The following is a 15,679-nucleotide window of genomic DNA, read 5'->3' as shown; positions in this document are numbered from 1 at the left end:
AATTTATCAAACAAGGCTTACCTATACCAACATTATACATGTAGGGCTGTGCATGCTTTCAAAATTCTTCCTTGTTGAAGTAGAATACCGTGCTTGTGGGGGCTTTAGTAGTTCCTTTGCCAGTTGTTCTATGCGTATCTCAATAACTTATCAGTTTCAGCACTCGGGCAAGGCACATTCGGGCCTACACATGTAGCCTTGAATTCTGGCTTGGAGGCATTATTTATCTATTTTCATGGCTGCTAGGTTCATCCTTAGTTTTAAAAGAGTTATTTCTCCGTGATTCGCTGATGAGTCCACAAAGGACGAAACAGCTAGACAGTACTAGTGCTGCCCCCAGATCGTGTATTCTAAATCCATAATACTGACGCTCAATCTCCAGACAGCTGTTTCAGCCTTTTTAGGTCCCATCAGTGGAGCTCAGAGCGGGAGGTTAAACAAATGGCAATACGGTCTATATGAAATGAACAAAAAAAGCAATTTGAAAATGGCTCAAAGCATCAAAGTCAGCGAGCTATCTGCAAGACACGCACAAAGAGAGCTTTGCACGAAGGCAGATACATATTACATATACCTTTGACACTAACCAAAAAGAGTGCTCAATCAAGTCAACGCAAGGCAGCGTAATGCGGTGATCGAGTCTATAAAAAGCTATAGTGACATGTAGCCAGGCCCCCAGCACAATAAGCTGACTTGCATCATGCTAAAATCGTTCACACAAATCTCTTATAATAATTATTATATAGATTGCAGGATAGGGTGGTTGCACCAGGAAGTGCTGTCTCTGCGATAGTGGGACCAGCCAAGATTGCAGTACAGTTGTCCACCATCAATCCAGCACTTCATTGGCCCACGCCCTCGATACACCAGCATGATTTCCGGAGTTATTACCATTCATTGACACATGCCCCCCCCCCCCCAGTTCTTCGGCACGTGACCCGAGTTCTATTTGGGCCGCACTACTTTGTAGCAGTCATACTATAGTACTAGAACTGGATGCACGTGATATCCACTGGAGCTGGCGCTGGCCATGAGCTGACCCACCGCCGTGCCTCCCAGTGTCAATTTTGCTTATGTGATCCTACCACAATCTGGAACATTATCAGTACTCGCCTCTGTTGACTTGCCAGCACTAGTTCTGGTGGATCCGGGCATGTTTCTGCCTTCTCTTAAGCATGTATTCTCCTGCAGGTGCATCTTTCACCTCCTTCTAATGCGCGAGCACATTTTCTGTGGAGATTCAACGACACATACATCGGAAAATACAGAACGGAACAGTGGCTGCCAATGCGACACAAGTACCACATAGACCTAAAAACTCATAAGTACCCTGGGAGTTACCGTAATGTCGCGTGCATAAGCCGGATTTGTGCATAAGCCTGTCTCGTGTAGAAGCATGAAATCTGCAACAGCTTTTCGCGTACAAGCCTGTCGCATGCATAAGCCGGGCCAGTACACGAGACGCGCCACGTGTCGCGTGCGTAAGCCGGGCTACTACGCAAGACTGGGTACCGGTACCCGTAGTATCTTTGATAGCTGTGTCGATAGCTGACACTTGTCTCACTCTGTGCGTGCACATCCTGTTGCTTGCCTCTCATTCTCACGGCACCATGTACGAGCATGTTCTTTATCATCGTACTCCACACCTCATGACCTGAAAAGGAGTTGAACTCTACTGTGAAGCTGCTGGTGTTTGATGAGTTGGCTTGTTCGTTGTGTGTGTGTGTGTGTGTGTGTGTGTGTGTGTGAGAGAGAGAGAGAGAGAGAGAGAGAGAGAGAGAGAGAGAGAGAGAGAGAGAGAGGAGAGGGGGGACGCGGTTCAGGGAGCGAAAAAAAAAAGAAAAAAAATCCCGTTGGAAAATGTTGGTTTTGACGTCCAAAAGTCAGCAGTTTGCGCATACAAGCCTGGTCATTGAGTGGTGCTTGTCATATAAGCCTGTCTCGTGTATAAGCCTGTCTTGTGTACAAGCCTGACTCCATCACCGGCTTATAGGCATATAAGCCCCGGCTAATGCACGCGACATTACGGTAGATGCATTTACGGGCAGTATGCCAGGATTTGCGCAGCTAATTTAAAATCAGATTAGCAATGCTGTGTGCTACCTAGGCGGCATCTTGGACTCAAAAACCAACCGATTGTGGTCCAACCCAACCGACAGCGTTGTCGGTGGGTTCCGATTGGCAGGTGTTGGCTGGACGTATGATCCATGCGTCCCCACAAGCAATGAGAAGTTAACAATGCCACTAAGGATATAATATCGCGGACAGCAGTACAATGAAACTGGGCCATTCATTATCAGCAATATCAGGGGTATATCCCATCCGATAAGACGTACAGCTCGTGTATGGCGGACTTTACAGCAGGTCCCGACATAGCTTGCCCCGTGCCCTTTACCACTGCTGGGCCAAAACTGTTGTACAATATTCGAGAGGGTCTTGCCTAGTGAGTGTGAACAGAACCTGGCAAACCATATCTCCAAGTGATTCACATGTTGGTATATTCTCCGTTATCATACATAAAATTCCGAGCAATTTGACACCCGAATATTCTCGCACCACTACTGCTGAAGTATTGACCACAAACCATGTTCCATTTGACTTACAAACGGAACTTGCAAAAGGCATGAGAGCACTGGAATCTGTAAAGACTCTCGCATTATTACTAATTTATTAGCCACCATACATAACTTACCTTTCGGGAAGTCGTGTTGGAAGCAGAATGCTCGGAGAGCAGAGCTGAGTGAGATCTGCATACAGTAACACAGCGACAATGAATCACATGAACAGAAGGAAGCAGTCGTATCCGTACACATCTGAATATGCGCTTAAGTTATGGGAGGAAAATCCGTGCGACAAAAGAGGACCGTGTTATGCAGGTGTATGTCTTACCCGGGTACGTACTAAGTGAGTTCCACCGTACGTATATAATTGTATTGCAATTGAATCACTTGACTGACTGGAGCCAAAAATATCAATTGGCACTTACTCCGGTTACCCGAATGTTTCGGTACCACTATTATTAGGTTAGTTGCAATCGAACCAAGTCATAGTTGAGTCATTTTCAATGCGTTAGGTGTTACCCGACGTGCCCACTGCATCAGCCGCTGTGTCATATTCCACCAGGCATGCACCAAACCAGGCGCAATGCGCACACTGATGATGGTGGTTGTCACACAACGAGCAGTAGTAAAAGTGAAAGGACTTTTTGCATGTGATTTTGTTGTAATTTGTGCCAGTCGAATTGTCTCAGTGTAACTAGTTTATCGTTAGCTTACTAGTTTGTTTATACAAAAGAGAAAGACCAAGGAACTACAAGTTACGCTATACTGTCCACTAACACCACCAGTTACTAAACAATCAGCTCATGCGATAGCATTGCACGACACTGAACAGCTCTAGCACATCTTGGATGCGCACTCCAACAGCCTTGTGGACGACGACCGTCACTGGAGAATCGGTCCGTCGCTCCACCAGCCCGGCGGCACAGTGGACAGTGCCTTGGGGGTGTCAGCCATGGATCAGGCTGATAAGGACGTGGTGGAGACGGAAATGATGTTTGCAAGGAAGAGTGATGATATGCGTATGTGCTTTCCGCCAGTTGTTGAAGCAACAGTCCGGCAGTGGAAAGTCGGCAAGGTTAAAATAAGTGACCAACTGGGTGAAAGTACACCAAATGTGGCCCATCTCTTGAATGGTGCGGACCACGGCAAGGACCTGAAGTTGAAGGTCGTCAATGGCAACACCGCATGGTCGACGTCAATGGGAACATCAAGCCATCAAGTTGGTGGAACTATGGAATGTCCGTCGCAGGCTGCAGCGACAGGGTAACGTGCTCAGGGAAGAGTACAGCAACGATGATCAGCTGTGTCTTGCACGCAGTCGTGTTGATCGTGGCGTGCAGAACAACAGAGTCAGTTGCGGTATTCGTACATTTGTCTGCTTAGGATTGTGATCCCCAGGAAGTCCTTTGGTGAGGAGTGATGTCACGCAACAAGCAGTAGTCAAAGTGAAAGGACTTCTTGCATGTGATTTTGTTGTAATTTTGTAAGGTGTGGTGGCAGAACTTTCAGCTGGTAGTGGGTGATGGGCTGGCGGTGTGACACCAATTACGGGCTTGACGAACGACATAATTATGGCGAGTCGATCTTTGGCCAGTTGCTGAGTTGGAGATCGTCACCGTAGACCCAGAGATCTGGTCCACGGTCCAGGGGTTGGGATCCCACTGTGGTGAGAGCTTGTGTGCCAGCTCATTGCGGCGTAAGACGCGCTGACCAGGAGTGAGGATGGGGGCGTTTGACCGGCGGGTGGCATTGGCAGCGTCGCACTGGGATTGGCGGAATTGCTGGTCACGGTGGGCAGCTGAAGGCAAGTCTGGTGCGGCTGCCGTAATGCAGGGTATGCTGTCGCGGATGGGGCGACCAAACATGAGTGTTGCCGGTGCCTCGTGAGTGGCAGGGTGTGGCGTGGTGCGGTACGCTAGGAGCCATTGGTCTAATGCAACATTGATGTCTTCGCCAGCTAGTTTGGCAGTTCGCAGAACTTTGCCAATGGTACGGTTGAGGCACTCGACTGCTCCGTTTGCTTGTGGCCACAAAGGAGGGGTGTGGCGGTGCTGGATAGCGTGTTGCGCGAGGAAATCAGCAAAAGCCGAAGAACGGAACTGAGGACCGTTGTCCGAGACTAGCTCTTCGGGCAAGCCGAACATGGATAATGTAGAGCGCAAAGCTTTAACAACACCGGCCGTAGTGGGTGTCGTGCTGAACACGTTGATGACCGGGTAGCGAGTCAACTGGTCGATAGTGGCAAGCGGGTGCTGACCGTTTGGCATGGGTCCATACAAATCGACGAAGACTCGTTGCAACGGCTTGGTGGACGGTCGTGTTGGCACGGACTCCCGGACGTAGCGGTGTCGTTGAGAGAGTTGCTTGGCACGGAATACATTGCCGGCAGAGTGCTTCGGCTTCAGTAGCCATGTTGGGCCACCAAACCTTGCCGTTGAGCCGTTGCTTGGTGCGGACAATATCTTGATGGCCCGCATGTGTAAGCTGCAGGGTAAGCCGTTGGAGGGCCGTGGGAATGACGAGACGGTCGTTGCGGAGTAGTAGACCGTCACTCTCAGACAGTTCATGGCGGAGGGCAAAGTACGGGCGGACCGTGGTGTGGTTGGAATCCCAGCGGCCAGATTGCAGAGAGGAAAGGATGGCTTGCAGTGTGGTGTCTGCGGTGGTGGCGTCCGCAATCTCCTTCAGAGCCAACGCATTCGGCTTAGCTGCTGTAGCTAGGGCATGTATGTACGCAGTGTCTTCCTGTGCGCCGATGTTTGGCAAGTCGGGATGAGGCCGCGGATTGCGACTGACGACGTCGGCCGGGTTTTCTGGGCCAGGCTTGTACTGGAGCTGGAAGCTGAGATCCTGCAGGCGGAGGACCATGCGCTCAATTCGTGGCGGAGGTCTCGATCCGACGGCCATGAGTTGCAGGAGCGGCTTGTGGTCGGTGACAACGGTGAACTGTGGATCACCTTGTCAAGTAGTGGTGAAAGCGAAGGCAGCCAAACTTGACACCCAATGCTTCCCGTTCAGTTTGAGAATATTGCTGCTCGACGCCGGAGAGTGCACGGCTGGCGAATGCTACAGGTGCATCGTGGCCGTTGTCTTGGCGTTGACACAGGATTGCGCCGAGGCCGGTGGGCGATGCGTCGACATACAGTGATGTGTATCGCTTGCGGTCAAAGTATTGCAGCATGCAGTCTTCGGCGATGGCCTTCTTCAGTGCATCAAATGATTGCTGCTCAACATCAGTTCAACGCCAAACAGTACCTTTCTTAGTGAGAGCAGGAAGTGGCGTGGTGAGATCGGCCATGTTACGAATGTAACGGCGGAGGAAGTTGGTGAGACCCAGGAAACTCTGCATGTCGCTGACGCAAGATGGCGTAGAGAATGTAGCCACAGACTGCTGGTGGCTGGGAGAGGCGCGGATGCCCTTGTCGGAGTAGACGCTAGCCATGAACTCGAGCCGAGGCTTGAGGATGTGACATTTGTGACATTTGGCTCGGTTGAGTGTAACGTTGTGATCTTGGAGCCGCTGGAGGCAGGCGGCGAGTCGTCGGTTGTGCTCTTCGACGCTCTTACCAAAGTTGAAGATGTTGTCATGGACGTTCTTCACACCGTCAAGGCCAGCGAGCCATGGCGTCCAGTGTGCGCTGTAGGATCTCGGATGCGGACGATACGCCCATGGGCAGACGTTTACAGTGCAAAACTGCGCAGCGACGTGACTCAGGGTGGCCTGGCTCTCCACAGCGGTAGCAGAGCGATGTGCTGGATTCCCGCTGGCCTGGAGCGCGAGTGGCGTCTTGGGCAGGTGGCTAGTGGTACGAGTTTGCAGCTGGATGTGGCGAAGACTGCATCGGTCGACGCGACGGAGTTGAAACAGTAGATGGAGGCGGCTGTGTCCTTTTGTAGAACGGTGGCTGATGACGGAGGGCATTGATCGAGTCTTGTGTGCGCCGGAACGCCGTCGTCTGTTCCACTGACGCTTCAAATGCTCTGGCGGCCTTGAGCGCCTTGGCGAGATCAAGGGACGCAGTCTCCAGCAGTTTTCTGCGGAGTGGATCGGACGTGCATCCTGCCACAATTTGATCACAGAGAGCCACGTTCTTCTGGGCATCGTCGGCGAAGCTGCAGGTCGTTGCCGATGCCAGCAAACGAGTATAAAACGTGTCTAACGTTTCGCCAGGCTGCTGGGTGACCTGCCGGAAGTGGAAGCGGGCCATGCTGGGGCTCTGCTTCGACTGAAAGTAGTCGGCGGCGGCGGTTATGAGGCCGTCGAGATCGTTGCCAGTGTTGGCTAACGTAGGGACGAGCTGCTGGATGTCCTTGCCGGCCACATACTGGAAAGTGTCTCTCTGGCGAGTGTCATCCGAGATTCCGGCTGCTGCGACATAGAGTCGGAAACACCGTTCCCAGGCAGGAAAATGGGCAGCAGCGTCGTAGAGACTGCTGTAGATCGGGAATGGCTCCGGAGGCGGTAGTGACAGTAGGGACGTGGCGAGGATCAGGCGTTTGCTCGCAGCGCCAATGTAATGTTGTTCTCTTGCTGTATTCCAAACAACAACTAACTCGGAGCTCTGGAAAGCTCCGCAATAGTGAGGTTTTGCATTCCGAATTTAGGCTCGGCGTTCTTTGGTCATTTGTCGAACATCAAAATGTCGAATTTTCGCACCGACGTTTGTTTTGCAAGTCGAAAATGATGTGTTTTGATTTCGTGAGCCCCAGCATCAGCAACGTCCTGTCCCGTGCTCCTTTTCTTGCTGATTCCGACAAACTTTGATCGCGCCCAAAGAGTCGAGGGCCAAACCTGCCTCCTCTGTCGCCTCAGAAAAACCAACTCCATGGCCAAGTCAAATTTTATGGGTATCGCCATAGTCTTTTCAGCCACACAGATGACGGTGAGGACACTCCAGGCGAAAGAGAGTAGACAGGCAGTGGAGAGGAGCAATCAGAGGTAGCTGACGATGCTGATGTCGTCAAAGACGCCTGCGAAGCCATGCCAAGATAAGAAACCTCTTTGAATAAATCACGTGCTAGTGCTCTTCCACAAGAAAATTCATCCGAAAAATATGTTCGGCAAAGTGAGCTTTTTCCGAACAAACATGCCGCATCTTCGTGTGCATTTTCGACCTCGCTCCCGCGTGCCGAATCTTTTGCCGAATTTCGGAATGCAAAACCTCACTAATATGATGCCAACAGAATGTAATGGTGTGCGTGCATGCGTACAGAGTCGGTGCGTACCGACTGTCAGCACAGGTGTGGAAAGCAGCATATGTAAATGGATAGGAGCACAAACGGTGCCGCGTGCATATATGTGTCGGTAGAGCATGAGACTCTTAATCTCAGGGTCGTGGGTTTGAGCCCCACGTTGGGCGCCAAATGTCGTCTCGGTTGGAGAACGAGCTGCCACGCAATGCGCCATGACACCTCTACTATACCCTCGCCACGCCACACATCAAACGGACTAGTCGAGTGGTTTTTCTCTAGAGCTAGAGAGAGAGCTATTCATTACTACACTTCAGGAGACGACGGGAGAACTGACAACTGACATGGCGAAAGGAAACATGATATCGGAAAGTGGTGCCCTCATCAGCACAAAAAGTGGCGTACTCGATATCATATCAGCACAAAAAGGTGCACGTGTCAGCAATACAACAAAGCAGCGCAGCAGCATGTACGGGTCAGCAGCACAGAGACACAAATACAGCAGCAGGTACGACAAAGAGACAACACGTGCAGCCACATGTACAGTCAGTATCGCCTATAGCGTTGGTGTTTGATTTTGAGCAGTTTATCACTATAAGCGATATATCACTATGACCGATACTGCATGCAATGTATGCGAGTGGGGTGTCAAACGACTCAGGGCGCCGTGCACATACGCACTGCATAGCTGGCTACAGCTCATGTCACACAACATCAGCATTTCCTCACGATGGAGGCATACTTGGCAACTTGTACAAGCAGAACTCAACAAACAACACTGGACAAGTTAGTTCTTCACGAAGAAGTAACACCCTGTTTTCCTCTGACACCACTTGATTTTACATCAATCACTATAATCAATGCAAGAATAATGTAATAATGTGCTTCCAGGCGAGTTTCCAGAAAGCGGCCAGTCTCACCAACATATTGAAGTAATAGGAAGAGAGCCTGATCGAGCCCGTCGCAAACTGCGCGAGGCGATTGAGATTCGTGATGCCAAGCCCCATGTGAACATAAGCACCGGATGGGATTTGTTGTGAATTTTCTCAGCTTCCCCTGCTGCTACTTCAATATCACTGAATAATTATAATATGAGGCGGGTCACTCAAATCCATTCTGTTCCTGATGCCTCGTCGCGTCCCTGGTGGTAACAGTTTGGCATGGAAGTTTAACCTCATAGTGCATTGACTCATGGGGCTCCGTGCTCCCCTCCTGTGCTAGAATTAACACCATAATTATTTGGCATGTACCCTCACTTCGTAGAGTACAACGGCGCGCTCTTCTTCTCCGTGATGTGCACAGTTGCACCTTCTCTCTCCCCCCCCCCCCCCCCCCCTCTGTATAGAGGTGACATAACTCGCATCATTTTATGTTTTGGCGCTACACTCTGCGTAACGCCATTCACAGAGCACAATGCGCGCTACCTTCTGCTGCTTCTCCTCCGTGATGTGCTAGTTGCGCCTTTTCTCTCTCTCTCTCTGTCCCCCCTTCTGCATACTAGGTGACATAATTCGCATCTTTTTTGGCGCTACACTCTGCGTATATACTGCTCTTGTGTGGCTTCCACGGTATTCATTGTTATTACCTGACGATGGCCAAGTGCCGAAACGTTGTAAAAATAACGGAACTGGTTCGGATGTGATGTGCAGCGCTATGGGAATGGGTGTGTCCACCCGAATTCTTTTCAATTATTACTATACGCGATAACTGTGTATACTTAGTTATGGCAAATGAAAATGAATTTGAGAAACTGATCACTATATCCGGTATATTACTATAGCCGCCAACCTTATAGGCGATACGTACTGGGTGTGACAGTCCATATATGTACGTGTGAACACTACACACGATGAGAACATGCAAAGTATGGAGACCCAGACTGTGTGGTCAGCAGGACACAGCCCGTACAGGATGGAACAGACAACTAAACGTAATATAGCACCACGTACCGGCAGACTAGTCGACGCTGATGGGAGAAGTGGCACCCCCTGAGGCAGCTACGGATGCTAGAACTCTACAGCCAGACCAACACCAATATAAAACAAAAAGGTACACCACACCAGGAAGCAAGTCAAATAAAGATGTGTGAACAACAGCCACACACCACAGAAAAGCATACAAAACAAAAACTCAATTACCGACACCATAGACACTGCAAAATGCAAACAGGAGGAAAATACTAACTCCCTGAGGACACTGAGCATGAGGCAAACGAGCAAGCAACCTCTTGCCGATGTTCCACCGTGTAACAACAACCGCGCTGGCCACCGGACTGTATGGTAGGGGTATTACACCTGGACCTCAAGACCAACGGGCGAAGGACAGCAGGCCGGGCCCAGGTAAATACAATGAGGAGCACTGTATACAACTACAGAAATAACCCAAACCCATGCCAATTTGACCAACATACCTTCCCTGTGCATCCATTCCTAGTGTACGGGTCTGAAAGATGAAAGATGGAGCGCTTGTATACACGGGCCCGGAAATCCTGCTTCGGCCGCTCGGCAGCAGCTTCGTAGTGGTGGTCAAGGGTCGAAGACCGACGGATACGGATCAACTCCCCAGTGAACACACCTTTGCCCATACTACAGGGGTGGTTACTACCGACAAGCAGATACAGGAAACGATTGGTGAACTTGAAATGAGGCTTCACCGCCATGTATCCCTTACTACGGAAAACTGTGGTGTCCAGGAAATCAATGCCATCATGTGCCAGTTCATGAGAAAACTTGAGGGCTGAACACTTATTAATCCTATCTAAAGTACGCTGAACTTGACCTTCGCAACCATGCAATGATAAAGCGTCTATAAACCTGAACCTCTAAACCCTCCCCCTCTAAGATCGGCAAAACGTACCGCTTCTCCAAATACAGCATAACAATGTCGGCATAGACCACTGCTGCAGGCGAACCCATGGCAGTCCCTTGGATCTGCCGAAACACATCGTTACCATACACGAACTCATTTTTCTTCCGAATGACTGACATCAAGGAAGTCACTGCTGTTAATAACCATGTACGAAGGGCGAGGGGCATCCACCTTGTACACCTGTGTGTGATATACCATGACAACCGAGCTCGTTGGGGATGTTGGTGTAGTAAAGGCTGGTCACATCTATACTCAATTATAAATGATCGTCCCGCACAGGCAAACCTTCTACCAAGTTGATGAAATCCGTAGTCGAGGTCAAAACAGTACTTTCCTCACGTACATACGGGTTCAGTAGAAAGTCAGTGAACTCAGCGGGATAGTAGCCAGGACTATTTAGATTAACAATAGGCCTAACCTTCAGGACTCAGGGCTTATGTGTTTTGAGAAGTCTCCTGAAAACGGGCATGCGCCCCCGGTGCGACTAAGAACAGTGACATATATTAGTGGGCATACGATGCTCAATGCGATGCCTAGTCATGGTGAGTAAACAATTGACTCGGGTCGCTCACACGAAGTCTCAACACAGCCTTGAGCCTGTTGGTTGCCATCGGCAGTCTAGCCGCATGCTCATCTAGCCCCTCAGGCAAAAAAAACAGTCATTTATAATGTTTGGCATTGTGATGCTGGGCACGACCTATACAGTCGTCCCTCTCTAATCCGGCGCCTTTTGCTACGGCATTTTCTGCTGGATTAACGAGGGTGCTGGATTAAGAAAGCCTGCCCTCTGACCCGGCCCTACCCAATTGCATGCATGTATCATACGTCAAAACGCAGGGTTTTTCCGTGTCGACCCCAGTTTTTGGTGCACGGCTTTATATTCTCAACTTTTCTCCAGGAATATACACAGTGATAAAGTACAACAGAGAACATGTTCACATGTATACGTACTCTTGCACACACACGCACAGTCGATTTACGACTGCCGGATTATGAAATCAAACTACGTGCAGTTTGAGCGATTCGTTTCAAAAAGTCACTGCCGGAGGCGGAATTCAAGTGCCGGATTAAGATGTAGGAATTGAACGAAAAAAATCGGTTTCGTCAGAAAGTGCGCCGGTTGGCAAGGGTTCCGGATAAACAAGTGCCGGATTAGAGAGGAACGACTGTATCATCATAGTGAGATCAGTCCAGGACTACTATCACAATAGACTGCCTTTGAATATGCCTGAGTCCGATCGCGTTCTAGCTCCCAAACTATGTGCTGCATGTGTACACTCCGCCTATGGTTAGTCTACTCCAGAACAACGCCTGGAGAGGTTTATTGGGGGCATGATGTCCCCCCACCCCATTCCCCCCTTGCCCCCTGCACCTGAAGTACCGGTATTGCCCCCCCCCCTCCCCAAACAAATTACAGGACACAGATGGAGCACTGGGGAGCACGTAGCAGTAGGCAAAGTTGACAATGCCAGTGCAGACACGGCCTGACCTTGGTCACCACACTGGCACTGTATAGTCTCCAAGGGACATAGCTACCAGAGAACACACAGAATGGGAGTATATAGTGCTATCTCGGTGGATAGACAACCCCCTATACACAAAATATCTACTGATAGAGTTCTGTGTAGACCCTATGTGCACATATGTGTGGATGAGTACTAGTAAACGGACAGCTAACCCTAGTCTAAGTAAAATAAAGGTAGAATGTAGACCCTGGGCAAAAAAATAAGTAAATAAAAATATTGACTAGTTTGAGGGAAAAGTCTGAAGAAAAATTGACTGTCACCAAAAAAATAATAATAGCTACACACACGAGGGAACTCGGATGGAGAGCCAAGGATTAAAATTGAAAAAGAGGACCATCAGTTTACGAGTTCTCCGTTTTGTCCAACACTAACGGATATAAACGTGATGCAGCTAAGCATCAGGTCGTTGAATGTCAGGATCTCATCAGTCAGTTTTTGTGCTAATTGTTGCACATTTTTGACTCAGCAGTATTCTGCTTATAACCGTTAGTGTTGGACAAAACGGATAACTTGTAAACATGAGGGAACACTCATCCTTACCCAAGTCCCAACGTCAGCACTCGGCGCTGCTCCGAACCAAGAGGGACACTGGAGAGATCGTCCATCAGCTCCTCTCTTGTCCTGCGATCAAATCGCCTAATGCTAAAACACAAGAAGATAGGAAAGGCAAGTAGAATAAATAAATCAATAAAATAATAAACAACAAAACAAGTTTGAACAGCTGCAAACGTAATGGACGATCCGAACAAGACCAATGATATACCTAGCAATAAGTGTGCAGAGTGTGCAGAGTGTGCAGCCCAAGGATAATCTTCCCACGGCAAAGTTTATTGTTTAGGGCATAGACTCACAGTAACAGGCTCACCTTTGCTGCATCTCACACCGCTTCACACAGTAATCTACTGTATCACCATTGTAATTTCTGTTGCACATTGCTGCTTGTTTAACAAAAGGCAGAAAACACACCGAATTTCCAGGAATTACCATGGTGATACGATACTTTAGCTTGAACCTATTGTATGACGGGTTTTCTATGATTCATAATGACCCAGAGAGAAACTAAACCGGTATCGAATTCCAGTCAGCGGTGCAATTCTTCTGAGGTGTAAAGTGACTTCAGGAATATGTTGCAGAAAACTGCGATGCATGCTGATTATTTACTGTGCCCTATTGTGCACAATATACCAGGTGTGTTCCTCAGGGATGAAGTAGATGCACACACATGCCGTGCATCACCGCACAGGTTAGGTTTGCTACTAGCTGCTACAGTGTACTTGTGGTCCGAACTTGCACTCTACTCAACTCTGCATACGCAAAGAGTGCTGGTGCCGAAATGAACCAGAAGGGTGCTGAGTGGGACGCAACAACACTGACTCTGTATACCCATGTACACAGATATGATAGGGTATACAGTACCTGCTCTAAGATTTAACACAAACCGGGTACACGTCTACCTGGCACAACTCCTGCAACACTGGGCCAGAGCCAGATGCGTTCAAGTGCGGCTACTGTGTGTCAGGGAGTCGTAAATTTACTTTCGACTTCCTGATGTACATGTATGAACGTACTCGCACTGGGCACTCTGGCCGCACACGTATGCAGCCTGTCAGTGGCGGTATACCCTCGAAGTATAAAAAAGTATAGTACTCGACAGGACTTCCGACCGGGTCGCAGGTAACCCAGTGTTCTTTTTCCAAAAGGTCCAAGTACTCACAAACAGGGTCACTGACCCGGCTCTGGAGCAGACACTGGTAATCTAGGTCCAAGTTTGCTCGATTATGTTCTGACGCTTCATGTGCTTTCATAGCCAAGGTTTCTCACTTTCTTCGCAAGCTCTTTTAGTCTTGAGAGTTGACAACTGCTTATGGTTGTGTTGGCAGAAAACATATCAGCTAATCTGACAACCGTCCAACCCCATTTTACTGGTAAGTAGTCAGCGAGTGGCTTTGATGGAGCCATACTAGAGGGGAAGTTACGCGGCATATGTGTGCTTCCTTTTTGAAAACACGTTCTCGCTCGAAGGGTTTCTAAACTTTATCCCTGCGCTCATTGATGGAGTTCATCGATGGAGTTGCCAGCGGCACTCTACAGAAGAACAATGTTGTCAAGTTTTTATGAAAAATTGTCAAACATTTTCAAATTGCTATAAGTTTGGTTAGGGCCGGGTTCCACTGCGGCTCCGCAGCTCCGCTGCTCCACGGTACTTGGCTGCATGCAGCAGAGCGGCGTGGTTCCAGTGACACTCGCCATTCACGGTACCGCGATCGTGCTCGACGTTTTTTGATGACATTTTGCCTGCCTGCGCGCGCGTGAAATCCAAAAAAATCCTCGTATTCTGGCCTGTGCAACGAATTAAAATCCCCCCGAATAAAACAAATTAAGTGCGGGAAACAATGCAAGCCGTGACCGCGGCTTGCATTTTTTTGTACTGAAGTATCAAGCAGCGAAGCGAAAGCTGGTGATGAGCCGCGGCCTCGCTGGGCCAGCTCGTAATGATGACGTTTCATGCCGTGGATGATGTGCGGCGGAGCGGCAGTGGAACCCAGCCCTTAGGCAAAGGAAATTTGTCATTAATTTGTTTATGCTGCATAGATGGAGAGCTGCACACTCTGGCTTATGGACTCTCGCCTACAGTGTAGTCGTACTGCTAGTGTACTGGCATTACAGAAGACACGAAAAACGAGAACATAATTATGGCGAGAAAGTAATTACTGGCTAAGAATTGCCCTAAGACTTACCGCTTCTCAGTGCTCCATACCAGGAAGTAGTACAATACCTACTCCCTGCTCCATACGAGTGTTTTCTCCTCATTCTCTGCATCCTTTACCCCAGGAGTCTCGTCCATTTAGCGGCTCAAATGCTTGAGCTCCGGATAGCGGTAAATAGCTCGTCGTCCATTAGCGGCTCTAATAGTACCTGGTCTGAAGTGTCGCAGTCTAGCAACTATGATTTTTTCCAGGAGGGTAAGGGTTGCAAACCCAAAGAGACCCTAAGCTTCGTCTATCAGCCCTAAAAAAATGGAAGAGGAAAAGAGTGAGCGAGCTGGTCTGAGCGCGCTACTTTTCAAAAAATAGAAGCTGAAAGCCATCAAAGTCAAAGCATTCTGGCTAGCGCGTTTGTGTATGTCAAGAGCGCTAGCGCGCTAGTCTCAACAAACGCTCGCAGGCCAGAGTTAGCGCTATTTGGGCTGTTTGCCGCACGCGGCAGCTGGATGGATCACGTGATCCAAGCTGACAAATAAGGTCCGATGGTTCAGCTACATTGAGCCACAAGCCATTTGCCATAGCACGATGCAGCTGCGCCATCCTCTCCCTGAGCATGTGCTGCCTGCCTGCACGCAGTCATTGATCGCCATTCATTATTAAATTTTCAGGCTGGGCTTCGTACGGAAAGTGTAGTCATTTGCCAGGCCCATAGCACAATGCAGCTGAGTCGGCCCCACATGCACGGCGCGGCGACCTTTTTTTACTGAGTTTAATACTTCCGCACTGCATGGAATACAGCCACTGTACTTTTGAAGTTGATGGTAACCAT

The 15,679-nt window shown here is 49.2% G+C and overlaps 1 long non-coding RNA gene across 1 annotated transcript; it reads right to left on the bottom strand.

The window, feature by feature from the left end:
- Positions 1-426: 426 nt before the first annotated feature.
- Positions 427-15,231, bottom strand: LOC135829596 (uncharacterized). The gene is made up of 5 exons (XR_010555869.1): positions 14,884-15,231; positions 12,686-12,787; positions 9,701-9,765; positions 2,693-2,747; positions 427-1,230 (listed from the first exon to the last, which is right to left on the bottom strand). It is a non-coding gene; the product is annotated as an uncharacterized LOC135829596 (long non-coding RNA).
- Between the last annotated feature and the right edge of the window lie 448 nt (positions 15,232-15,679).

Source organism: Sycon ciliatum, chromosome 13 (assembly GCF_964019385.1).
Source record: "Sycon ciliatum chromosome 13, ocSycCili1.1, whole genome shotgun sequence".
Classification (NCBI taxonomy): Eukaryota; Metazoa; Porifera; class Calcarea; order Leucosolenida; family Sycettidae; genus Sycon; species Sycon ciliatum.
This window is presented reverse-complemented; position numbering and strand designations above follow the sequence as displayed.